Raw genomic sequence first — 26542 nt, 5'->3', positions numbered from 1 at the left:
TCCTCAACTAGAATGTGAAAATAAAGCAACTTCTTTTTACTCATTATTGTCTATACCTAGCACATAGTATGTGGACTTTCATAAAGCAACAATTACTTACCGAACAAACATAAGTAGTAAAAATCAGAGTTGGATCTCAGAGAATGGGTGGAATCTGGGTAAATGATAAAAGCAATAGAGCCCTCTGAGAATAGGAAAATAATGGGCTCATCAAAAATGAGGAGGTGGCATACTGTGAGATATGTTTGGAAGACAGATAAGACCAATTTAGGTTGAGTGGAAGGCTTGGGAAATGTAATGACTTGGGCATGACATGAAACAGGAAGTTCCAGCCAGAGTGTGGGAGGTTTTGAAAGCCAGCCTAAGCATATCACAAGGCAATTTGGACTTTATCCTGTATGTGGTCAGCAGGGAGTCACTAAACTTGGATGGAAATTGTAAACCAGGAAGCTTAATCTGACAGGTCCCTTGGCACTAAGTAACTGCATACATTACAACTCATTGTTGGTTAAGGGATCTGTGGCCATGTCTGTCCAGACAATGGAAAGAGCATTGGCTGAATTCATGTGGTAGTGGGAAGAGACATGAGTGCTTCCAGGTAGAACCCTATTTTCAGTTGAGTTCTCAAGTCTTCCTGGAAAAAGAGATGGTGGGTGGTATGCTTTGAAACCAGAGTGTGGGTCTCTATTTCTTTTCTTCTAAATGTAGCCTCCTTTAAAAAGTTTTGTAAAAGGCTTGAACTCTAGACTTTAAATTATAGACTAACCACTCACTAATCCCTTTAAAAATTCAGGCTCTGCCACTTATCTGAGATGACAGGCAAATTAAAGTAGTAGGGGATAAATACTGGGAATAAAGTTTATCCTTAGAATTTCACATTCTAGTTGAAGGTAGGGAAAGGAGAACAGACAGAAAAATAAATTAATATGCAATAAGTGATTACAAAAATTGCTGTGGAGGGAATTGCCTAAGATATAAAATGGATTTTAGCGCAATGAGTGCTTTCTCAGCTCAGCTTCTAAGACTGTAGAATGGATGAATAATACCATCTTTATTTCAGCACTGACACATTCTTACACAGTAAACTTTATCCCCATTATTTAGATCTATCCCACCCAAAAGGCAGTCACATAAGGGATAGGAATATTCTCATTTGGTACATATGCAGCCTATCTGGAAAATCAATTCATCTACAATTATGATAATGGTATCAATACTCACAAGGCTTTTGGTGAGACTTTTCCTATCATGTCCATATCTCTAAATCTGTCAAAAGCTGGAACTGTTTTCCTAAGGAAGGATGTTCAGTTAACAAAGTGTTAAATGCACGTTTCAGCAGAAATTCCATGTTTTCACTATTTAATGCTAAAGTCCCAAACTTAACATTTTTCCAAATGTTTGCTGATAAAAATACATAAGATTCCCTTGTATATTAGTAGTGTTTTTATGTTTTAAGATCTTAATTTGAGGCTATGTACTTTGACTATATTTGGTCTGCTTGCTGGACATAGCCATGGATACAAATGGTGGGTGTCCCTGAATATATCACTTGGATAATTTGGTCCTTAGATCCCCAACCTGTCAATTGGAGGGTGTGGATGAGATGACCTCTAAGATGTGTTCCCTTTTTGAGATTCTGTAATTTAGGAGAAACTTGTATACTCCTAAATTCTTTAAACAATACTCCAAAAAGAGGTTTTGTGTGGGTGTGAGAGGTGAAGAGAGATGACCTGAAAGGTCCTTTCAGTTTCCCAATTCTGTAACTAAGTGGATTCTGTAGATTCTCACAGATAATAGCTACTTAAAGACATTGACATCATCCACTTATCCATGCTAGTAAATCTATTCATTTCAAAGCTTATAAATATTTCAGAAAACATGCCAGAATTCCATCTTTCCAACCCTGCTTACATCATCTTTAGGTAATGATCCCTTTATAGTCCCCGTGACCTCTGTGAAAAGAAAGGTATCCCAGGGGCGGTGTGTATGTCCTTCAAACTCAAGGCTACACAACCTTTATTCAGATATTTTGTAGCTTTGTATCTATGGACAAGTTGGCTTAGCCTCTCTGAATTTTATATGCTCATCTGTGCTGCCATGCATTAGGTAAAATTATGAAATGGTATACCTGTTAAATGGTAGGAGGGCATGCCTGAACTGGGGCAGTGAGAAAACTCTGATCATTAGTACTTTCTTCCCATGGACAAGCACCCAAAGGGCCTGGGTTGCTCCCCATCTTCCATGCAAGTGGGATATAGTGGAATCAAGGTATAAGCAGCCCTCCAGTACTGACTGTAGCTACACTGGAATATGGGTACCTGTGGGCATCTAGTGTGACATTTGCAGTCCTTGTTTTGTCTTTCTGTATCCATCCTATTTCTCACTTTAAATAGTGAGAACCAATTAGAAGGTAAGCATCCTTGAGGATGTGTATGTAGGCATATATACCTACCACAGTACCGGCACAAATGAGCATCTCAATATACATACACTTGGTGAATTTAATTCTAATTGTTCTGATGTGTGTGATAAAAATAAAATGAGCTCTTATGTAGCATTTAATATATGCCAATTACAATGCTAATTATTGTTAACATACTATACTTCACTCAGTGGTATGAAGTGGTACAATTGTTATCCATAACTTAAAAATAAGAAAATTGGGACAGAAGTGAAGTGGTCCAAAGTCTAAAGATGCAAAGTGTGGATTGGACTAGTCAATTTATTAGAGTCACATCCTCTGAACGCCCACAACATAACTACGTCTGTACTGTTTGGTCCAGGTCAGATGGTTTGAACATAGCAATAAATAGCAAGTATGTGTCACCCTGACCCATACACCAGATATTGCTAACTGTTCATAAGTTTCTTTTCTGTTAAAGGTATATGAAAATCGCCCTAAACTTACACTAAACTTGGCTTCAAAATCAGACTTCATGCAGCATCAGCATATTAACTGCTTATCAGTTGGAACCGCCATAAAGTTGAAGCCGACCCATCATCTTTAGGTTGGTATAAGTTGTGGTGTGCTTGATACACACACCCTGCCCTCACAGCCATGACTTCTTTCCTGAGAACCATAACTGGATATCCAAGGGCCTTTTGGACATCTATACTTGGATATCCATTAGTTACAGACATAAAATTTATTGTTCTCTAGCTTTGCTACATATGGGCTTCTTTTAAAGTTCTCTATCTCAGTTGTTGAAAACATCATCTCTCCAGTTGCTTTACTTAAAAAAAAAAAAGTGCTTTTTCCTCTTTCAGCTCCTGATAGTAACTCAGCCACTGACTTTACCTCCTAAAACAGAACTTTCCCTCCAGTTATTTCTCTTCTATATTAGTTTGTCTTTATCAGCCAGCCATCCAATAGGTCTCTCTCTTGTATTTACTCCATCGAATCCTCCCTCCTCTCTTCCCTGTTTTGTATCTTTCCACTCCTTGGTCAACACTGTCTCCACAGGACCAAATTCAAGCTGCTTCTGCACATTCTGCACATTTCTCTGTCTCTGCCCGCTTTGCTCAAGCTGAGTCCTACACCCACAATTGGAAGTCGGTCTACTCCATTTGCTTTTGGGGCCATCTATGACAGGGGCCCTGCAGTTCTGAAACACTCTGCACAGTTCACAACATTTTCTCAGGCTACTCCTTTGACCCCAAATACTCTTTTCATTATATCTCCTCCTAATAAATTGCAACTCATCTTTTAAGACCCAACTTAAAAGGCTATTTCTATGCATCTCTCTTTGACCACTTTCATTTATGAATCCCATTTTGCAATCCCATTTTAATTTTTTATTGATTTATTAATCCACTCACCAAATATTTTAACACTTGATACATATCCAGAACTATGCTAGTCTGTTAATCAAATAATTACATAAATGTAAAATTGCACTGGCTGTGAGGCAGAGGTTAAGATATAATGCGATCACTGCTGAAGAATGATAGGGAATTATCAAGGTGAGGAGCAACTGGCAGAGCAGAAGGAAAGGCATGTTTAAAGCCCCTGTGGCAGGGAGCAGGGTCCCCAGAAGGGCTTGCTTGATGTAGGGGAAGAGGATTTATTGGTCTCTATTAGGTTAGAGGAAAATCAGCAGTGGACAGACTCTGTGGGTCTCCCTAAGTAAAGAAAATTGATATTAGTATCAAGAACATTGAAAATACTTAAAGGGTTTTAAGCAGAGTAATGACATAATCAGATGAGTGTTTTGGAAAGAATACCCCTGCTCCAGTCTAGAAAGCAGTTGAGAGGGAGCCACAGCAGAGCAGGTCTTAGCTGTTAGTCATCTGGACAATGGTGTGGGTTAAAGAACTGGTGCTGATGTTGGTGGCAATGGTGGCTGCCCTATAGAAGTAGGCAGACTTAGAATGCTGCATTGTGTGACGTCGACAAACATAAGACATCGGATTCCAGGATGAGGTTTTCATGACCATTAGATAATAAAATAGAAATGTGGACAAGGTCCTCCTTTTAGCATGTGTGTTAGACAGTGGTGATGTACAAAGAGAAAAAAAAATCACATTAGTTTTCCTACTGTATTCAGTGGAGTTATTTATAGGTGTATTTCCTCTGTTAGCTTATGAGCTCTTTTGGTGCAGAAAACATGTTTTCTTTTTGCATGTAGCCCCAGAATTTAGCTCACCATTTTATTTGTTAAATATCATGGCTTTCCTTAAATTGAAAAACAAGCAAAACTTATATCATGCTTAAGTTTAAAACACTGTCAGTATCAATAAGACACTATACAAGATGCAAAGTACCCACAGAGGCATTATGATTACCATTTTTGCCATTTTAGAAACTATCAGAGTTTAATCCAGCCTTGACCTTAGTTTCTACTTCATAATCAATACTTTTAAAAATTATTCAAAATATCTATTCTAGAGATGGGGCTAATTCTTAGGGTTAGAGTTTGCCCTCAATTATCTCCTTTCACTCCTAATTTCAGCTTTTGACCTTCAGGTCTTCTGGTTATGAAAAGGTCTATAGACTGCATTTCCTGGATCTACAACTTCTTTGCTTACAGTCTCATTTCTTGAGGTTCGGAATCCCCTTCTCATCTTTATAAGACATTTACTAAAGCACTCTAGCCAGGGAAGGACAGTCACATACAGCCCTTCCTCCTGGACATGCGTTCATTCAAAGCACCTGTCAATATTGATGAGAGAGAGGTTCTTTCTGCAGAATGGAATGGATCATGAAAATCATTGAGGGTAATCAGTGGGACAGTGGGGTGGTTAGAAATGGCCTTTTATGCTTGAAGGAGATGAGAAAATCTTCCCGAGAGCTGTCAGATGATGGATAATTTGAAGCCCCTTGAAATTATTTATTGAAAACTGCTACTAAAAACTCAGCCACAGTTTCAGCTTGACAAGAAGGGGTCGTTTCATATTTTAAACATTCAAAGGAAACCGCAGGAAAGCTGTCATTAAGAGATCAGTGAATCAAGCCAATGAGTGAGATAATTGTTCACTAAAGAAGAGGCAGTTGAATTTTTAATGTCTCATCAGTGATAGAGGGATGAGGAGGGGATGGATTGTTGGCTTATTCCCGAGGGAAGCTGCTGAGGAACCTAGGGCTTCAATGATCTAAAGCAGAAGGAAAATATCTTGGGGAATCTGGAAAAATTAAAGTCAAACAATCCCGGATCCCTTTTCTGATGGTGGTGCCAGATACAGCTGGGATAATCTGTGCATGTTTGTTTTCCTGTTCCAATCAAAATGAAGAGCTATTTGGGAGCAATGCCATTGAAGAGGCTGCCTTGCAGAGGCCACAGGGTTGAGCAGTACTAAGTGAAGGAACTCTGTTCGTTTGAGTGGAACCAGGGACAACTAAAAGTAGGGAAATAATAAACAAAACAAAGCACCAGCAGCCAAAACCATCACAGAGAACTGATAGCAAGAGAGGACCCAGGGTTTGATGGTCCGGCTGCTGCTAAGCCTAATGTAGAGAAGCTGTCTATTCTTGTTATCTGCAGAGGCTTTTATGGCAGTGGTATATTTGGGGGGCTTGAGGAGCTCTCAAAGGAACAATCCTATTGTTGTCATTTGAGTTCAGAACCCCCTGAGACAGAATATGAGGCAGATGGTGATGTACACTTAACATTGCATCCAGGTAAATCTCTTGGGAGCATGTGTCTGAATCATATGGCTTCTTATACTATATCCCAAGAGGACACTTGTCTCTTTTCAGGAGTAGTTGAAAAACTGCAGGACTAGGTTCCCAAAGGATGAGTTAAGGTTACTGCAGGCCAAAACAGACCAAGGACCCTGAAGACAGACTTCAAAAAAAAGATAGGGGAGGTTTAGCTGAACTCTGCCCATTTCTGTGAAACAATCAGCAAAGTCACTGCCCAAAGGGCCCCTGAGATCAGAAATGTTCCCCCTAAGGAGGTCACTACACAAGAAATCAGTGTTGGTATAGAATAGTACATGCTGGTCCCTGAAAAGTAGGTCAGGTCACGAGGTCATACTGTAGAGTGTATTGTTTAGTAAATTCAAATGTTCTCCTATTTTATTCCGTGAGTTTTAGAACATTCATCACATAGTACTCAGAAAATCATGCTGCTGATTTTGTATGTACTTGTTAGAGAAATCCTCTGTGGCAAAACCAATTATCCTGCAACTCTGATACACAGTGTAATACATCACAGCTCTGGGTATATGGTGTTCCCTGAGTACCTGACTGGGTGTAGGTCAGGGTCTCAGACACTGTAGGTGGACAGCTTCACGTTACAAGTTCCATGGCACTTAGAATTTGGACATTGCTGCCAGTAAGCAAGAGAGTTGTATAGGTCCCCATATGTATTGAAAGTCACAAATTTACCTACATGTTCCAGGAATGCCTCTGAAAGAGGAGCCTGAGCTGGAAGGCTCACTTCTAGGTGATGAGCAGACAGCACTAATAGCAACTGCACCCTACAGTTAAGGCCCAAAGCCCAGTTTGGGGTGTGCCTTCAGAAATATGTCCAGTGGAGGGGTTGGGATGTGACTCGGCAGTAGAGCACTTGCCTAACATGCATGAAAGCCCTAGCTTTGATCCCCATCAATAAATAAATCCCATGTAAAGTGTCCTGGTAATGAGAACTGACTCTGGAGATGCTAGAGCATTTGATCCCTGACTGACTACAGTGGCAACAGTGAACCTCCTTCTGGCTCTGAAGAGCTAGGAGACATCTTCAAGGCAGACCTTCTGGGACTGGGGAGTAGTGGGGGGGTAAGTACGCACATCACTGAGGGCTGCTGGGACGCCGCTGTAAGTGATCCAATGAGAGGAAAGGGAATGATATACTTACTGCTTGTCTCCCCTTGCAGACTGCAAAGGGTGGGTAGTAAATAAGGATACAGGATCTGAAGCCAGTCTTCCCTGGGTTAATTACCTTCACTCCTCTGTGGCATGGATGCCATCTGTTTGCAGTTTCTACACATGTACAAAATGAATAATACCTATTTTATTGGATGTGTTAGATTAAGTGTACACACATTAAGAGTGTGTGTGTGTGTGTGTGTGTGTGTGTAGAGCTTAGAATTCTTGTTGGCTCATGGGCAGCACATATTAGCATTAGGTGTTATAATTCTATCCATACTGGCACTTGTGAGTGCATAGCTTAAACTTTTCCCATCAAGTAATAAATTTCCTGTTGCAAGAGAAGAGACTGGGATGGGCTTCTCTGGGGAAACTACTGCATGGAATGAGGTCTCACATCAGAAGATTGTGTCTGCATGTCATCTTGGTGTCTGGAGCATGTGCTTAGCTATTTTAGTAGACTTGATGGTCCGTTTGTCCATCAGGGATGACCCATCAGCAACTAACTTGATTGCTACTCTGAGGTCTGGAAGTCATGGTATAATTCTCACATTCTAGATTAGAGGTATAAGGAAAGGGAAATGAGCACAGGGGAAGGAATGAGTTTCTGTCTGTCATCTTCCCTAGATTTCTGGCAGGTTAAGGATGGGCATGGAGCACCACAAACTTGAGGGCAGGTGCAAGGTAATTTATTAGGGGTATACAAGAGAGATCTGAGTGTTCAGAATGGCCAGGAGAGCTGGTGTTAGGACTACCACCTGTTTCCTAGATGTGGCTGGGGTGAAGTTTCAGACTTATGAATGGTGAAGACCGAGTTGCTTGGGATTATAGGAACACTTTCTGTTTTGGTTTTGTTCCTATAGCATGCTGCCTATATTCCATTTTGTTCTGCAGAGTTTCCAAGGAACCACTCATGAATAACCCCACGTGAAGAGCTGCAGAAGTTTTACTAGCTTCTCTTCTTTTTAAGGAATTTTAAATAAAAAAGTAAAACATATATCATCAGAAAAATATACCAACCATCTGTGTACAATGTAATGGTTTTTTTTTTCCAAAGCGAACCATTCCTGAAATGACAATTAATAGTGAGCATGACCAGTACCCTATGGATCTACCCAACAAAAGTAACCACTACTCCAGTTCTATCCCCATAGATGAGTCTTTCCTGCTTTTTATCTTTAAACAAACTCATGGAGTTTGGCTATTTTGGTGCACAATTGCATGTACCCATGTTATATGCAGCAGCAGTCTGCTTATTTCATTATCTTGTATTCCATCATATAAACACCCTACAGTTTATCAATCTGGCTGATTCCAGTATAGGATTACCATGAAAAACACTTCAATAAGCATCTTTGTGCATGCATTTTATACACATTCTAGTTAGGCATAGTTAAAAGTGAATCATAGGTCAAGTGTTACAGCTTTAGTAGAACCTAGCAATTTTCCAAAGTGGGCATAACAATATACACTCCCCAAAGGGTATGTGAGGCAGTTGATCCACCCACAGCTATCACTTTCTTGACAGCCTCATTTTGTTTAAATTTTTTAGCCATTCTAATACCAAGGCGCTTACCAAAGTCCCAGTTCCCAGATGACTGGCTATTTGTGCCAAGTCAATGAGATATTGTATTTGCAGTTGTTCTTCTCAGAGAACTTTAGACATATTGGTTAAATATTTAAAATGAAGTTGTCTCAGATGAACTGATTAAATGTTCTCATCTAGCCAAGTTCTTGATCCTGATTTCTCATCCTATGAGTTGTTTTCATAGTACAAATTGAGGTTCCCAGACCCTGAATCAGATGGTTTAGAGGTCTTCTATCAAAAAAAAAGTATCCTCTGGCATTACCCTAAACCCTCTGGGCCAGAATCTCTCTGGTTGTACTTGCAAAAGTCTCATATTTAGACTCAATGTTGATTGTTCTCACTATTACTGCTACTACTACTATAATCATTATTATTTAATTCAAAAGTAATGATACATACCTGTCTTTTCTGGATAGTTAAGTTTTTCATTAGAAATTTTTTGGACAAAACATCTGTTTACAAATAGTAGTGTCAAGAGGTGGGAGAGACTCGGGTGAGGGGAGAGGAGGACTTATGAGGGGGTTACCCTTTTAGGCTAGGGAATATAGTCTGCTGAAGGTGGTGGCTGAGTAAGGTATATCTGTATACTTTTGGGGTCACTTTTTTCCTAAAGTGAACCATTCCTGAAATGACAATTAATAGTGAGCATGACCAGCTGTAACCACTGTAACCATTGTACTAGGGGAGGAAGTTAGCTCTATTTGTCCTACCAAACAGTAGCCAAAGTGGAGGGAGCAAGCACACTGAGCATGTATCCTAGAGATGACTTTACCTCCACTACAAACCATTCTAATATCTGCTGTTTTAATCTTTGGTTATGAAGCTTCTAGTTAAGGCGGTGTGTCTTGGAACAATCCCTTCATTTTTGAAAGGAGGCGTTCTCTGAGTGTTAGACTGGTTAGAATTGGCTATTCCAGTTTTCTTCTAATTCATTGTCATCCCAGCTTCCTAAGGGTACTTGTATTAGTCAGCTTTCTGTCACTATAATACAATACCCGACACAGGCTATATGTGAAGTACAGAGAGGTTGGTTTTGGTTCATGTTTCTGTAGATTCAAGTCCAAGGTTCATTGGCTTCATCAGTTTGGGCCTCTTGTGAGTATGGCACATCATGTCAGGAGCATGAAATCAGGGTCAACAATCACAGTCATACCTTGAGCTCAGAAGGAGGGAGAGGGGGAGAGAGAGAATGGGCAATCCTACCAGACCTTTGAGGTCATGTTCCTGGTGACCTGAGAACCTCCCAGGGGGCCCTGTCCCATAAAGGTCTATAGTACCTCACAGTAGAACTGCCTTGGGGGGGACCAAGCTTTTAACCCATTGAACTTTGGGGACTACCCATATTCAAATATAGCAGCACTGAAACCATAAATCATGTTTTAGATTCATTAAGAAAGAAATCAAATGGAGGTCAGACTTTTTCCTTTGTCTTCTGGGAGGTGATTTCCAAGCCCTTAGAATGTCACAACAGATAATCTGACAACAAGATTAGGGAGCTTTGGATCATGCAGCTATCAGCATGACTGTCGGAGGGCCTTGAATCTGAGATTGGGCAAGTAGGCCCTATATACATGTGTGATAAACCCCGGATTAAAAACTCTGGGTGCTAAGGCTCAGTTGAACTTCCCTGTTGGTACTCTGCATATTGTCACCTGTCAATCCTGGAAAAGGCAGCCCTGCCCGTAATTCCACAGGGAGCTTTGGGCTTAGAACTTTGCTGGACTCTTTCCCATATATTTCTCCCTTGAGTGATAGAAGTTATATCCATTCACTGTGCTAAACCATTACTGCAAGCATAAGAGTTTTCATGATTTATGGAAGTCCTTGTAGCAAATTATTAACCCCCAGTATGGTCTTAGGCACCCCTGAACTAGCAGTTGGTAATAGAAGTGAAGATGATCTGATAGACTCTTCTTTCAAGTCTGTATCATTATATGTCTTTGGTCAAAGAATGTCTCATTTCAATTGAGAGGCTCATTGTCTTCTGGAATCACCTCTGTCTCTGCCATGTAGTGGTTAAAAGTGTGTTTTGTAACTGTGAAGGAGCAGGACAGTCCCTCCTTAATCTCTGATCCATTATAGCATATGCTCAAAGCTTATATTACATTCATTTAAAAAAATTACTTATGTTGAAGGTCCTTTTCTACTCGATGAATTATGGTAAAGTCCCTGCCTTCAAGGAACTCCTTTGTCCCAGCATAAAAGGTGAACATCACCATGAAACTAATAAATCCCTGCCAGTTGGAAGAAGAGAGATTACAGTATATTAGAAGGTTCAGCATTAGAAATGTTGTATCGAATCTCAAAAGTGTAGGAATTTTGATTTTGCATGTTAAAGTAGAGATTATATGCATTCATAAGCCACCGAGTATGGAAACAGGAAGGGAAGTTGGGAGTCATCTGATCCAGCGGTTTCCAAATACATTCTGTAAACATGACTCAGGTTTTCCTTTGCAAAAGGGTAGGGGACTCCCAAGTTGAAGTCTCATGCTGCTTTTTCTGACTTCAGAAGAACCTCTTTAGGGGTGTGTGTGTGTGTGTGTGTGTGTGTGTGTGTGTGTGTTGTTTCATAGTCTATTTTAATGACTTTGTTTTTATACAACAATTCATTGTTAAAGCACACACCTCCAGATGCCTAGATACAGCAGCTCCTTCATCCAATAGACTTTGTTAGTAACAGTGAAGAGCTCTGAGAGAGGAATTCACTTGCACAAACCTGCAATGTTTTTCTTCACCCAGAAGCTATTTCATGATGGGCATGTCCAATAAACATAAAATCAATCTAAACATCTTGAAAGTTTGCCTTAGAAGATCCATTAGTGATGCCCATCAGATTCAGTTATGAGGAAGGCTGCAGCACACCAGGAAACCATCACAGACTGTGCGGTAGGGAAGTTGAGTGGATAGACAGGGACAGATGTGAACTTGCTCGGTTTAACAGCTGGAGAATAGAAAGTCAAAATTGCTCTGAGGTGTTTGGATATCTGTGTTCATTGACTGCAGAGGGTAAGAGTCTGCTCTTCTCAGAGATGACAAAGTTAGTTTTTTATATATGCTGAGGGAAAGGTGCCAAGAGCATAGGTAGGTAGGTGTAACTGTGGAATCAAAGGGTTATATATTTAAGTGTACTCCAGAATCCATTAGGAAGACCAGTGTCATTAAAGAAATGGGAAAAATTCCACCTAGGAGACAGGCACTTTAAATTACCTCGATAAATGCTTGAAATAAGTCTTTTAAATGCATTTGAGTTGTAGAACATGTGAAAGATGACTTACTGACACAGACACATTTAAAAATCTCATGTTGTTTTAATAGGAATGTTAACACTTTTGGCTCTTCCTTACCTAGGAGAGATTAATCTTTATAAAATATTGTTCTAATCATGCCAATTCCCTGATCAAAACCTTCTGTGGCTATCTGTCTTTAGAGCTGCCAAAATTAGAGAAGCTTCCTTTTTTAGATCAGATTTACTTCAGTTATTTCAACTGCACTGTGTGTGAATCTCTGGAAAGCAAGACCAAGCCTAGGCAAAGAGATTCCAAATTCCCTTCATTGTTACCAAATGTAACATCAAATAATAGAAAGATCCCATCTCTACGGCTTCCAGCTGCCCTTTGGAAACACAGTTCTTCATTATTTTTTAGAATGAAGAAGCTCATTCTCACCAACCTTCATTCCTACTCTTCACTGCCCCCAGCCAGCAATGTTCATTCACTTCTTGGAATGAGTGGCTTTGCTAATGACAGAGTTGGTTTCCTAATGACCTCTATCGTGGTTAATCTGGATTAACAACTTGATTGGATTAAGATATATCTATGATTCAGGGATTTGGGGTAAGATGATGATGAGAGTGTTTCTGGAGATGATTGGCATAAGTACCTTGAGTTGAGGGGTGGAAACTCACCCTGAATGTGGGCAGCACATTCCAATAGGTTGGGCAAAAAGTGGAAAAAAGAAGACACAGAGATAGATGCAGGCGGGATTCATCTCCTGAGAATATTAGACTCCAGGTCCTTCATTCTTCCAAGACAGATACTGACTAGGAATTCTTGAGGGAGACTCCAGACCTTCGACATCATTGTTTTCTCTTGTTCTGAGCTTTCAATTTCTTGGACTGAGGAACTACTCCTCCAGCTCTCTGGTGTGCAATTGGCCATTGTGGGGCTATCCATTTTCTGATGTGTAAGCCAATCTATTAAATCCTCTTTTTATAATTGTTATGGTTTAGATATGAGGCGTCCCCCAAAAGCTCATGTGTGAGACCATGCAAGTCAAAACGAATCAGTGGGTTTATCCACTGATGGATTAACTGCCTGGTAACTGTGGGCAGGTAAAGTGTGGCTGGAGGAAGTAGGTCACTGGCAGCATGCCTTTGGGGTTTATATTTTATCCCTGGTAGGCACAGTACTCTCTCTGCTTCCTGGCTGCCAACCTCTGCCACGCCCTTCCACCATGATGCTCCGATGTTCTGCCTCACCTCCAGCCCAAAGCCATGGAGTTGGCTGAACATGGACTGAATCTCTGAAACTGTGAGCCAAAATAAACTTTCTTCTCTGTTGTCAGGTCTTTTAGTCATAGTGATGAAAAAAATTGAGTAGAACAATAATCATACATCTTGTTGGTTCTGTTCCTTAAAAAAAAAAAAAAAAAAAACCCTAATACAAACTCTGTGTCCATACCAGACAACTACACCAGAAAGGTTAGTTTTCATGAGGCAACAGAAAAAAAAATCATTGCAACAAGTATCCAAGGTATTTTGGGGGGTGAGATTCCAAATTTCCAAAACGTGTGAAAAGAGGCCTTTGCCCAGATTATTCATCCTTCCCCAGTATAGCTCTATCACTCCTGTACAAGAAAGGAATAGTGACCTCAGAATCTTGTTTGAATTCTAATCTCTCCATTAGTTTTATTGATGCCAGACTCCTTAGTTTGCTGTGAGTACCAAACATATTTTAAAATCTTAGCCATTTTGTTTCCCTACTGCAACCCTTTTTAGCTCACTTGAAGTTCTGGCACCTTTTTGTGGCTTTGGGGCAAAGGCGTCTGAGAAAGGAACACAGGCATCAATATTCAGCCCCCATGGTTCAAAACATTGTTTCAACACGCTACAAAGGCAATAACAAGGCAGCTAAGATTTTTCATTTGCAAGAGCCAGACTTCAGAGCATCAAAGACTAGACTGATGGGTTCAGAATAAAATGTTTTATCATGAAGAGTCGAATTTTCAATGTGTGTTAATCCAGTTCTTAGCATGTATCCAGACCTGGGTACTAAAATGGAAGGAATGTAATCCAGGAACAAGGGTCTTCAGAGAGCTGGTCCTCGGGAGGCAGTTCTGAGGTTAATTCCGCATAGGAATGGTGCTTTAGTGGACTTCTCTCTCTTGTCTTTTTTGTTTTGTTTTTGTTAGTATAGAACGAGCCTGAACAAAACCGAAGGACAAGATGAGGAAGTCAACCTAGTGATCAACGAACATTCATCAAGAGCTCTCCCATGTTACTATATAATACCTCATTTAATTAGAAGAAACACCCAGACACGAGGCCTTTTTTATTATACGGGTCATGTGGCCACTTGGAATAAATCCTAGATTTTCAGGCTTCCCTTGAAGCTAGACGTCGTTGGGAACTGAGTTTGATGAATGGAAAGATGTGAAAAAGGTGAGATCAACGTCTTTGAAGAGTGCTCAAAGGAAGGGACCATTTCACTTCTTCTTGTTGTGTTGTATGTGGAAGCCACATTTTTAAGGATCCCGGGGCATTGAGAAAGAAATAGCCCTTTCGGTAATGTTCAGCTCTGGACGACCAACATTTATTTAAAAGAGAAAAAGTAATCTGTCACTATTATTTTGGATTTTCTTGAGCCAAACTTAATAAAATTAGATATTTCACAGAGATCCTTCTACAGCATAAATCTAGGTCCCCCCCCCCGCCCCCGCTGTAGCTCTATTTTTGAGCATTGCTCTAAAATGCCATTTTAAAAAGAGAAATCACATTAATATTCCTAAGAAGAACCGGTAAGAATCTTGCCCAATTCCTGGTAAACAGTAGATACTAAAAATGTATGTGAATGTTCTATATGGATGAAACAATAGCCCAATTGAAAATTACAACCTTTTCTTTGAAGACTAGTTTAGAGATTAATTGCCTAAAATGAGGAATCCATATCTAAATCCTTAATCACCAAGGTAGCTACACATGGTCTGCTCAGTTACCCTTTGAGGATCTGCTTCCTCCTTTAGAAAGTGAGGTGGTTGGGCTGAAAGTTTTCTAAGGCAGTGCCTCTCAACTTTAATGTGCAGGTGGGTCACCTGGGGATCTCAGTAGAATACAGATTCTGATTTAGTAGGTCTGCATAATGGGGTCTGAGATTCTGCATTTCTCACAAGTTCCCAGGAGATACTGACATTGGTAGTCCACAGGCCACACTTTGAATATAAAGGTTCTGAGAAGCTTGAGATGTCCCTCAAGTCTTGTGATTATAATATTCTAGAATATTTTGATAGATCCTTTGCCTCAAGCTGTTTGATTTTACTGTACTGCTTTTTCCTAAGATACCAGAATTCCTAATACATAGGAGAGTATAATCCAAGGCCTGTGGTTTAAGGATCAAGAGAGGCTTCAGGCGTTTCATTTTTGAGATTGCTGGTATATTTTAAAATGAGGAGATGTAAAAGCAAGTTTTATATACATATATACTTATTTATATGTATGTGCACACATACAGTGGTAAGTTTAAAATATTAACATTCAACCCATTAAAACTTCTATGACTTTGAAAAATATAGCACAATAAAATTGTTCTACTTATAAGATGTTTAGGAGATTTATATAATTTCGTAGTGCACTCTAGGTGGTTTGATTGAAAGTAAATTTAAAAATGTAAAACAACTATCTTATTTTTCAACCCTACAACCATAAGCCCATGAGATTAATAAGTTCGTTTGGAAATAGCTTTTGAAATCCATATTGAGGTTGTTTATGAATGTGAGACCAGCTCCATATGCATTTTATTTTTCTATCATTGATGGGGCCTGCTTGTTGAACTTTTGAATTTCATGAGCTGCACTGTCTTCCTTTATCTCTCCCTGCAGTCTTGCGCCTCTACAAAATAGGAATTTCTGATGATGTAATTTCAGTGCCAGTGCTCTTACTGTTTATACAGAGAAGCAAATTTCTGGAAATCCCTACTCTGCCATTTCAAAAGTCTAATTTTTTGACAATGAATTCTTGAAAGTAAGGCCCTTATCAGCACAAATCTGTAAGTGGACACCCAACCAATTTATGATAAATGGTACTAAAACAGAAGTATGTTGGGATGTCCTGAAAGATTTCCCTCCCTGAAAAAATATAGTAGAAAAATCTCTCTATGACACCCTACATTCCCTGATGTTGAATGCTGCTGGGTGTGAAAACAAGGTTTGAAATTGTTAAAACCCTCTTGTAATTCTTTCTGGGATCAACAAAGACCTCATCCCTGAGCTCCACATCCAACACTGAAAAACACCCAACTCTAGTGGAAGTTCTTGTGATATCAGAGAAGTTGATAAGTAGGTCTTATTTAATGAGAAAGGTTGTCCAGGGTCCCTCGAGAAAAACATTACCAAAAGAAGGACTGTGAGGATTTTTAGAGATCCCATGAGATAGGACATTGTTGCATAGTATCAAACAGTAGGTTAAAAACAGGAACTCCAGCCTATCCTTGCTCTGCCGTTGACTGAGTTCTACACCTCAAGTAAACCAGTATTTCCCTGTGAGATTTATCTGCTTTTCTTATAAATTGAAGGTTTGGGAATAGATACTTTTTCAGCTGTTTATATTGTAAGATTTAGGTGTCTCCAGACTGCTTAGTTCTGTCATTTGAAGCATCAAATAAAATACTATGTAGGCATTAAGAGACAGCTATCCAGAACTCTGGGAACATTTGATATCTGTCCTTTCACCAGTTACTCACCCATCCATCCATACATTCACTTTTTAATCTGTGAGAGCCTTCAGGGAAGACGGCTGTTCCTTAGGAGGGGAATGTCTTAGTGATTCTTTAATTATGTAGCACTATTCCAGTTTGGGTAACAGACTTTCAGAGAGACTGAAAATCCCATTGCCCCTTGTGTCTTATATGAATCATATGCTAATGATATAGTTCTTTATAGGTAGACAGCATAGAACAGAATGGTGAAATCTGTTTGAGAAACACGGTGCAAATGTAGGGAACCCCTGGGTGAGGAGTGTGTAACTGTGGGTACTCTTAAGTGTCTCATCATCACCCTGTACATGAAAGACAATTATCTTTACAAAAGAGGTCTAAGCTTTTGTATTGTCTATTTTCATAGTTTTTATTCATATTGCCGAGTGTGTGTGAGTATGAGAGAGAGTTAGAAATGCCCATGAACAAGTGAAATGATAGCCATTTCTGGGTTCTTCATTAGACAGGCATTTCTTCCTGTTGAGGTCATGATGATCTTGGAGGAGTCTGTTTAAGGTTTTGCCTTTTAGACATAATTCCCTACATAAAAAGAACTATGATAAAAATATTCATTCTAATAATGATTTTTAGCTGTCTATTCTAAGACATATCCAGCAGGTCTTCAAATTTGCTGTCACAATAAAAATATTTCACTTTTGGGACAATTAGCACTGTCATGTCAAAACAGATTTCTCTGCAACTCCCCCACATGGATGTTCAGAGATCACAAACAACAGGACCACAGGATGAGCACATTTGTAGAGCAATGTCTGGAATCTGGCTGACTCATGCTCGGCTCCTTCCAGCCATGGTGATGGCTAGTCAGAGAATGTGGTGGCCCTTTAAGAGCTGCTTTCTTTGACAGGTATTGTTTATTGGAGCTCTGGATGTGAGGCTGGAGGAGGTGGCATCATTTATGTTTTAACGTGCTCTGCGGTAGCTGAAAGACAGATGGTATGTGTACATCGATTGGTGGGAGCTGTTCTTAGGTCTTTGGACAGCCTTAGGATTTAGAGCCTGAACCCTTGGCAAAATGAATAACACCCTGGCAATTTAATAAGATCACAATCTCTCTGTATACTCCACGTTTTCTCATCTCTTACTAATGTGAGATTCATGCCAAGCTTTGGACAGCAAAAAGCTAGGGAAAATTAAAGGAAAAAAACCTGCCCAGCTCTAATAATTCCCCTGGGTATGTCAAGGCTATTTAATGTTGTTATTTACTGAAATTTCACTCCCTGAAGTCAATGGTTTTTATCTAACTTGTTGAAATGCCCCATAGAACCTAGGGTCCGCCATGTTGGATAGGGTGTTTCATAAATTGGGGGTTTCCTATGAGAATGGTTTCCATGCACAACCTTTGACCTTTTAATCTCAGTGTGAGAAGGGAAGGAATTTTAGTCCCTCAACAACAACAATTCCTTGTCCTTTTCTCCTTGAAGATGAGAAGGTAAAATTACAAAGTACCATTTTTTTAAATAAAATTGTGAATGAATTATTTTTAAGTATCAAACATATGTACTATTTTTTGTCCTTTTTGCATTTAAAAACTCAAAGTAGAATATCCAAAGCACACTGTCCAGTCATTAGGTACAAATTATTTATATCTTGATGTAACTTCTTATGGCATTTTAAATCTCATTAGTTTAACAGTACTTTAAAAATATTTATTGGCAAAGAGGCACTGTTTTCTTTGACTTCCTCAGAGGATTTGGAAACTCAACAAGCCATTATTTATGACCTTCATTTGAATATGATCTCCTTCAAGATTCTGGCACTTTAAAAACTAGAATGTGCCTGTTTCTGCAGGGGTGTGGTAACATATATAGCTAGAAAAGTATTAAAATATTTTAAAGACAATGTGATTGCTTAATGAGTATTATCTATGATGTTTAGCAATCATGATTCATTGAAGGCTTGATCTTTCCCTCACCCTTTTACTGCCTTCAAATTTCTCTTTCAGTTCTGATTAAACATGATGGCTCCAACATGAGCATTTATCTGTATGCCCTCTGAAAATCTTACTAAAAGTAGCTAAATGATTAAAAAAGATTGAAACCTCAAAGGACAAAAAGAACACAAGATAAGACAAAAGCATCAATGTATTGGAAGCAGTTTATGGACATGGGGTAAATGATTCAGCAGCTCTTGGGGAGATGTAAAAAGCACTGGGAGAAACTGAAATATTTTGATATTGCAGTTCTTAAAAAACAGAAATTGGTACCATCAGCTAAACCTAAAAGTGAGGCACATGGTGGGGTTAAAAACAGGATTGGCTTGAACACTGATTGAATTAGTAGTTTAGATTCCAAATCCCACATATCGTTCTTCCTCATCTGTAAAACATCCTTGCTAAACACTAGGTATAAAAGGTAGAGGATTATCCTCAGGAGAGAAGACACCTAGATTCTGTGGGGAACACATCACCTTTTAAGATAGAAGTATAACATTGAAAGTGGAGAGTGATGAAGAATGCTGTTAGGGACCTTGAAGTCCTCAAATTACTTCCCTTATGAGTTTCAAGGAATAACCATAGCTATGATAATTTATTTTCTGCACAGACTGGAATATTCTTCTTGGAGAGCCGAGTAGTGCAAGAGAAAATAATTACTGAAAGAGCTGAAGACTAATCAGGTCTGAATGACCCACTCTTTCAAGTGAACAGATAGCCAAAGATCTGTCATGCTTTTAGCCAAGCCAGGATCACATATGGCAGATGACAGACACATACACAACAAATACACAAAGAAACAACATCATTAGCATCCTCAAAGAGATATGAAAAAGATGCACAATTATGGTCCTCAAACTGGGTACTATTTGAAAGGCACTCTCAGATAAATTTTCAAAAGATTTTTATTTTAAGTGGCAGGAATTAAAAAGGAAATCAATAGGAGAGTAAAAGTCAAGATTATCTCTTAGGAAACAGAACAACATTAATAAAAATATTAAGAAAAAATACACATTTAGAAAGGTATGTATCATAAAAAGATGAGAAAGTATAGCATCGTTTTGCTAGGTCCAACATCCAATACATGGGATTCAGAAAAAGAGAAAAAATGATGGGAGAAAATGGTAAATAATGTTAGGAAAATTTCTAGAGCTGAGGTACATAAGTTTCCATATTGACAGGACCCACCAAATGCCCAGAAAAATTATGTGAAGATGGACATGTGACAAGGCACGGTATAGTATAATTTCTGTACATGGAAGACTACACTGATTCTAAAAATGTGAAGAGATAAAACAACAAATGTAACAATAGTGCAACAAAAGCAATTGTCTATAAAGACAGGAGAGAGGAATAACATTGTTTCACCACATAAATGGAGTCCGGAAGACAAGGGACAAGTACTTTCAAATGTAGGGATGGCAGTAATTTGTATCTAGACTCCCATATTCCCAAATCATCAATAAGGGAGAAAAGGTACAGGGAAAAAAATGTATGTTTCAAAGGCGCAAATTCTTTAAAACACTGTCTGCCATTTTTTATTGATTAGGGAGCTACCAGAATGATCCATATCTATAGCTTACATTGTAAGCACAAAATAAATGTACACTACAAAACATAATGAATAAAAGAATGACAAATGAAATCCAGCTTCTTGTTAATTCTAGTTATTGGATTTAGGTTTTGTTTTTTAAGCTGCAGCCTAAGATTTGTAGTGGTGGCTGTTTATTTCCATAGGGAGTTTCCTTCCAGCCCTAAAACTGGCCTTTGTGGACTTCCGGAAAGACCATTTTGGATACAGGAAAACATCTTTTCACTCCCTTCTCAGAGGGTCACTAACAACTCTGAGAGCTGAAGATTGTAAGCTGTTCAAATCTCTGAAGTGGAATTGTCAGCCAGACGATTTAAGAGCGCCCAGTGTGTTTTATAAAGTATTCCAACAAACTATTTTACTTGACCCTTAAAACAGGCCTGTGAAATAGACAAAGTCAGTTCTTTTCCCGTTTAGTCATGAAGAAATTTCTAAAGCTCATTAAGAGTCTAGAAAGACCTAGTTCTTGGGACTCTGCATTCTCAGTAGCTTGCTTGCCCTTTATCACTGAGAGGCAAAGAAAGGATTAGAAGTGCACCTTCCAGACTTTTTTTTTTTAATGGTTTTCTTATGACTTTTGCATTACATAAACTTAATTTCACATCTACAGAGTATTCCAGACAGTACTGTGTAAAACCTTCCAGACTTTTATTCCTTCCAACTTTATCTCTGCCTCAGGAAGGCCATTCCTTTGGGTTTTCCAGGTTGATTTTCTCTTACTCTGTGACCTGGTAACCATTCTCACTTCAGAACTAGAGCATGGTACTTGTAGGGAACAAAGTTCTTCTTGCTTCTTCCTACTTTTCCACAAATGTTAGTCCTTTCTATCTTCAAGAATCCTCTTTAAAACTTTAAACATTCCCCTCCACATCCCCAAGAGAACAGAATGCTCTAAAGTCTGTTCTACTTCTACCTGCCCTAACATGCTGGGTTCTCAAGACAGTTACTGTTATCCCCTGTAGATCATCACTATCTTCATAATGTCTTTGTAAAGTCGGGGCATTGGTCATAATTCCCTTATCCATTGTTAAAATGGCAGATGACTTGTATGTGCACAGAACAAAAACACAGAGAACCCATTAAATGATGCATAGCATTGTAAGATGGAAAAGTAAAACTTTCTCAAATTTTATCTACAGATCAACTCATAGGAGTATGCCCTTCTCAATACTGTGAGAATAAATGACTAGAACCAGAATTGAGATGAAGCATATAAACATCTTAATATTTATAAACAGTGCTGGAAAGAGTGTTCTCCTAAACCGCTGTACTAATTTATATTTCCATCAACATGCAGGAAATGTTTTCTGACAATATTATTTTTGTCTGAATTTTATGTCTTATAATCTAGCTAATACTGGATATAATTAAAAACTTTATATCAAGCTAATAGTAATATTAGTAATATATATGTATTATATAATAATTAATGTGAGTGAATATTAATACTATATTGATTCTATAGTATCAATTGACATGATATGCTATTTTTGATAATAATAACATCTCAAATTTATTTTATGTATTTCATGGAATTTTTCTAATACTTTTAACATTTTTTCATTATGATGTTGAATTTCTTTTTTTTTTTTATGAGTTTTACTGAGGTATGACTGACAAAAATTGGATCTATTGGGTGCCGGGTTTTAGTTCATGACGAAAAGGCTCAGGGTTTACCCCAGTTGAACTGGGATGACTGGGCTGCGCAAAATAACTACACAAAAGATACAAATATCTTTTTCTTTGGGGTCACTGTGACGGCTCCTCTGACCTTAGGGGTCCGCAGGAAGAGAGAGCGAGAGCACGTGCTGACCCCTTTTATTGAGGAGAAGCTATTCAAATGAGTCAAGGGGTCAGGTTTCAGGGGGCTGAGTCTATCTTCATGATGTCCACTGTCAGCAGGTTGACTGACACCTGGGTAGGCCACACCCAAGGGCACAGTAAGAGAAGGGGACACACACAAGGCACTTCCATGGAAGATTCTATCCTAAACAGGGCAAGGGGTTATATTACAAAAGAACAGGTGAGCATAGCTTCACCCATGGGGCTGTAGCACGAGACACTGACCCTCGAACCCAAGAAGGGTGGGGAAAGCTCTGCCACATTTTTGAGACTGAGCGCCTCAGCACCCAGCCGGGGAGTGTGACTCAGTCACGTGTAAGGTTGGTCTCCCACAATTGGGTAAAACAGGACACTTGTACATAAAAATGATTACGATAATGAAGCTAATTTACATAGTCATCCCCTCATATAATTTTTTTGTATGTGTGTGGTAAGAACATTTGAGACCTCCTGTCTTAGCAAATTTCAAGTATATAACACATCATTATTAACTGCAGTCACCAAAGTATACATTAGGTCTCCATTACTTACTTGTAGTTCATTACTTACAGTTCAAGGTTTTACATTCTTTGGCTAATCTCTCCCCATTTCCCTGTCCTCTGGCCCCTGATAACCACCATTCTATTCTTAGTTACTGTAAGTTTAACCTTTTTTTAAGATTCCACATTCAAGTGAGATCATGGCAGTATTTGTTGTTCTTTGCCTGGCTTATTTCACTTAGCCTAATGTCTTCCAGGTTTATCCATGTTGTAGAAAACTGCAAAATTTTTTCTTAAGTCAAAATAATACTCTTTAATATTTCTCTGTAAAGAATAAAGATAACACATGCATATGTCTGCATTTCCTTTACCTGTTCATCCATTGACAAACACTTAGGTTGTTTGAGTATCTTGGTTAAGTAAATAATCTGCAAATAACATGGGAGTAGAGAGATTGCTTTGATATGGTGATTTATATTTCCTTGTATATACACTTATAACTGCCATTGCTGGATCATGTGATGGTTCTATTTTTAATTTTGGGGGGAATTTTATACTGTTTTCCATAATGTCTCTACTGATTCACATTCCCACCAATGTTGTATAAGGATTCCCTCTTTTTCCACCCTTGCCAACACTTATTATTTTTGGTGTTTTGAAAATAGGCATCCTAACAAGTTGTGACACATCTCACTATGGTATTTGTTTAAGTTGGCTTTTTTCACTACTGTGGAAAAGACCCAACTGGAACAACTGGAGTGGAGGAAAAGTTTATTTGGGGGCTCACAGTTTCAGAGGTCTCAGTCCACAGCAGGCTCCATTCCTCAGGGCAGACAACATGGTGGAAGAGTGTGGCAGAGGGAAGCAGCTTACAGGATGATCATGAAGCGCAGATACAAATGACATACCCCAAAGCCACGCCCCCAAGGACCCACTTCCTCCAACAACACCCTACCCCTCTCAAGTCACCACTCAGTTAATCCCATCAGGGATCAATCCACTGATTGGATTAAGGCTTTCGTGGCCCCGTCATTTTACATCTAAGCCTTCTTGCAGTATCTTACACTTGAGCTTTGGGAAACACCTCACATCCAAACCATAACAGTATTGATTTACAATACTTGGTGATGTTGAGCATGTTTCTGTATGTCTATTGGGTATTTATCTTCTTTTGAGAAATGTCTTTTCAGGTTCTTTGCCCATTTTTAATAGGGTTATTATTATTATTTGCTAGTGAGTTGTATGAGTACTTTATATATTTTGGATATTAACCCTTATCTGATACATTGCTTAGAAATATATTCTCCAGATTTTGTAGGTTGCCTTTTAACATTATTTCCTTTGCTATGCAGAAATTTTGTAGTTTGATGAAGTCACGCTTGTTATTGTTTTTCTTGCCAGTGATTTGTTATCAAATGCAAACAATCATTACTAAGATCAACATCAAGGAGGTTTTGCCCTTAAGTTTTCTTTTAGGTGTCACATTTAAGTCTTTAATCCATCTTGAATTGATGTTTTGCTTATGGTGTAAGTAAGAGAGGAGCTCAGAGCTCAGGTTCATGCCTCCCTCCCTGCCTGCCTCCCTCCCTCCCTTCCTTCCTTCCTGTTGATATCGAGTTTCCCCAGCACCATTTATTAAAAGACTATTCTTTCCCAGTTATGTACTTCTAGTCATTGTCAAAAAGGACCTGAATATATATGCATGGGTTGATTTCTATGCTCTCTATTCTGTTCCATTGATCTGTGTATCTATTTTTAGGCCAGTACCATGATGTTTTCATTACTATAGCTTTATAATACAGTTTGAAATTGGGAAATATGATGCTTTTAGCTTTGTTACTCTTGATCACAATTGTTTTATACCTTTTGTGGTTTTTCTATTTCTGACAAACTACCACTGGAATTTTGATAAGGATTACATAGAATATGTGGCTAATTTGGGGGTATATAACTATTTTAACAATATTATTCTTATCCATGAAAACATACTGTCTTTGTTTATGTATCTTGTAAAAATTCTTTCATCAATGTTTTGTAGTTTTAATTGTATGTCTTTTACCTTCTTAGTTAAGCTATTTAGTATTTTTAATGCTCTTATAAATTAGATTATTTCCTTATAATGCTCTTATAAATTAGTATGTTTTCATGGATAAGAATAATATTGTTAAAATGGTTATACAACCCCACAAATAGCCACATATTCTATGTAATCCTTATCAAAATTCCAGTGGTAGTTTTTGTCAGAAATAGGAAAACCACAAAAGGTAAAAACTTCTTTTTAAAGTAGTTTGCTTTTGGCATATACAAACATCACTCATTTTTGTATTTTGATTTATTTTTATCTTGCAACTTTATTGGGCTTATTTCTTCTAAGTTTTTTTTTGAGTCTTTTTACAATTAAAAACCAGACATCTGCAAGTAGCAACACTTTACCTCTTCTTTTCCAATTTGGATGCCCCCCCCCCCTTTTTTTTCTTAATTGCACTGAAGTCCTTCAGATACTAAGTTGAATAGAAGTGGTGAGAGTGGGTTTTCTTTTCTTGTTCCTGGTCATAAAGAAAAAACTTTCAACTTTTCACTGTCAAGTATAATAGCTGTGAGCTTGTCATATACAAACTCTATGGTGTTGAACTACATTATTTCCATACCTGGTTTGTTGTGTATCTTTATAATAAATGGATATTGGATTTTTAAAATGCTTTTTCAGCACATATTGAGGTAAATTTTATGATTTTGTCTTTTATTAATGTGGTATACCACATTTATTTTCAAATGTAAACCATCCTTGTATTTAACGGCTAAATCCCACTTTTTTTGTATACAATATTTTTTTTTAAAAAATGGACATATTTTATTATTCTTTTTAGCTATATAGACAGTAGAGTGTATTTTGATATACTATACATCCATAGAGTATGACTTATTCTAATTAGGATCCCATTCTAGTGGTTGGACATGATGTGGTGTTATACTGTTCATGTATTCATATATGAACATAAGAAATTTAAGCCTGATTCATTCTACTGTCTTTCATATTCCCATCCTCCCTCCCTTCCCTTCATTCCCCTTTGTCTAATCCAATGAACATCTATGTCTCCCCCTTATTTTGTGTCAGCATCAACGTATCAGAACATTTGGACTTTGTTTTTTTTTTTTTTTTTTTTTTTTTTTTTTTTGTGTGTGTGTGTGTGTGTGTGTGTGTGATTGGTTTATTTCACTTAGCATGATAATCTCCAGTTCCATCCATTTATGGGTGTTAAATGAATTCAGCAAAGTAGCAGGATATTAAATTATGAGTTCTAGAAGCTTTCTAGTGGGATTCTTTGGGCCTTCTAAATATAGAATCATGTTATCTGCAAAAATGTACAGTTTGAGCTCTTTTTTTTTATTCCTATTAGTATCACTTTAATTTCTTCTTTTGGCCTAATTGCTAGGCAAGAGTTTAAAGGACTTTGTTGAATAGAAGTGGTAAAAGAGAGTATTTCTGTTTTATTCCCATTTTTAGCAGGAATGTCTTCAGTTTTTCTCCATTTAGAATAATGTTGGCCTTGTGTTAAGCATATATAGCATTTACAACATTGAAGTATGTGTCTGTCTCTAGTTTTTCTAGTGTTTTGAATATGAGTGATGCTGTATTTTTTTCAAAAGCTTTCTCTGCATCTATTGAGATAATCATATGATTCTTGTCTTTAAGTCTATTGATGTGATGAATTACATTTATCAATTTCTGCATATTGAACCAATCTGCATCCCTGGGATTAACACCATATGATTTGTGATGCACTACTTTTTCAATGTTTTTGAATGTAATTTACCAG

This window comes from Marmota flaviventris, chromosome 16, assembly GCF_047511675.1.
Source record: "Marmota flaviventris isolate mMarFla1 chromosome 16, mMarFla1.hap1, whole genome shotgun sequence".
Taxonomy (NCBI): Eukaryota; Metazoa; Chordata; class Mammalia; order Rodentia; family Sciuridae; genus Marmota; species Marmota flaviventris.
This window is presented reverse-complemented; position numbering follows the sequence as displayed.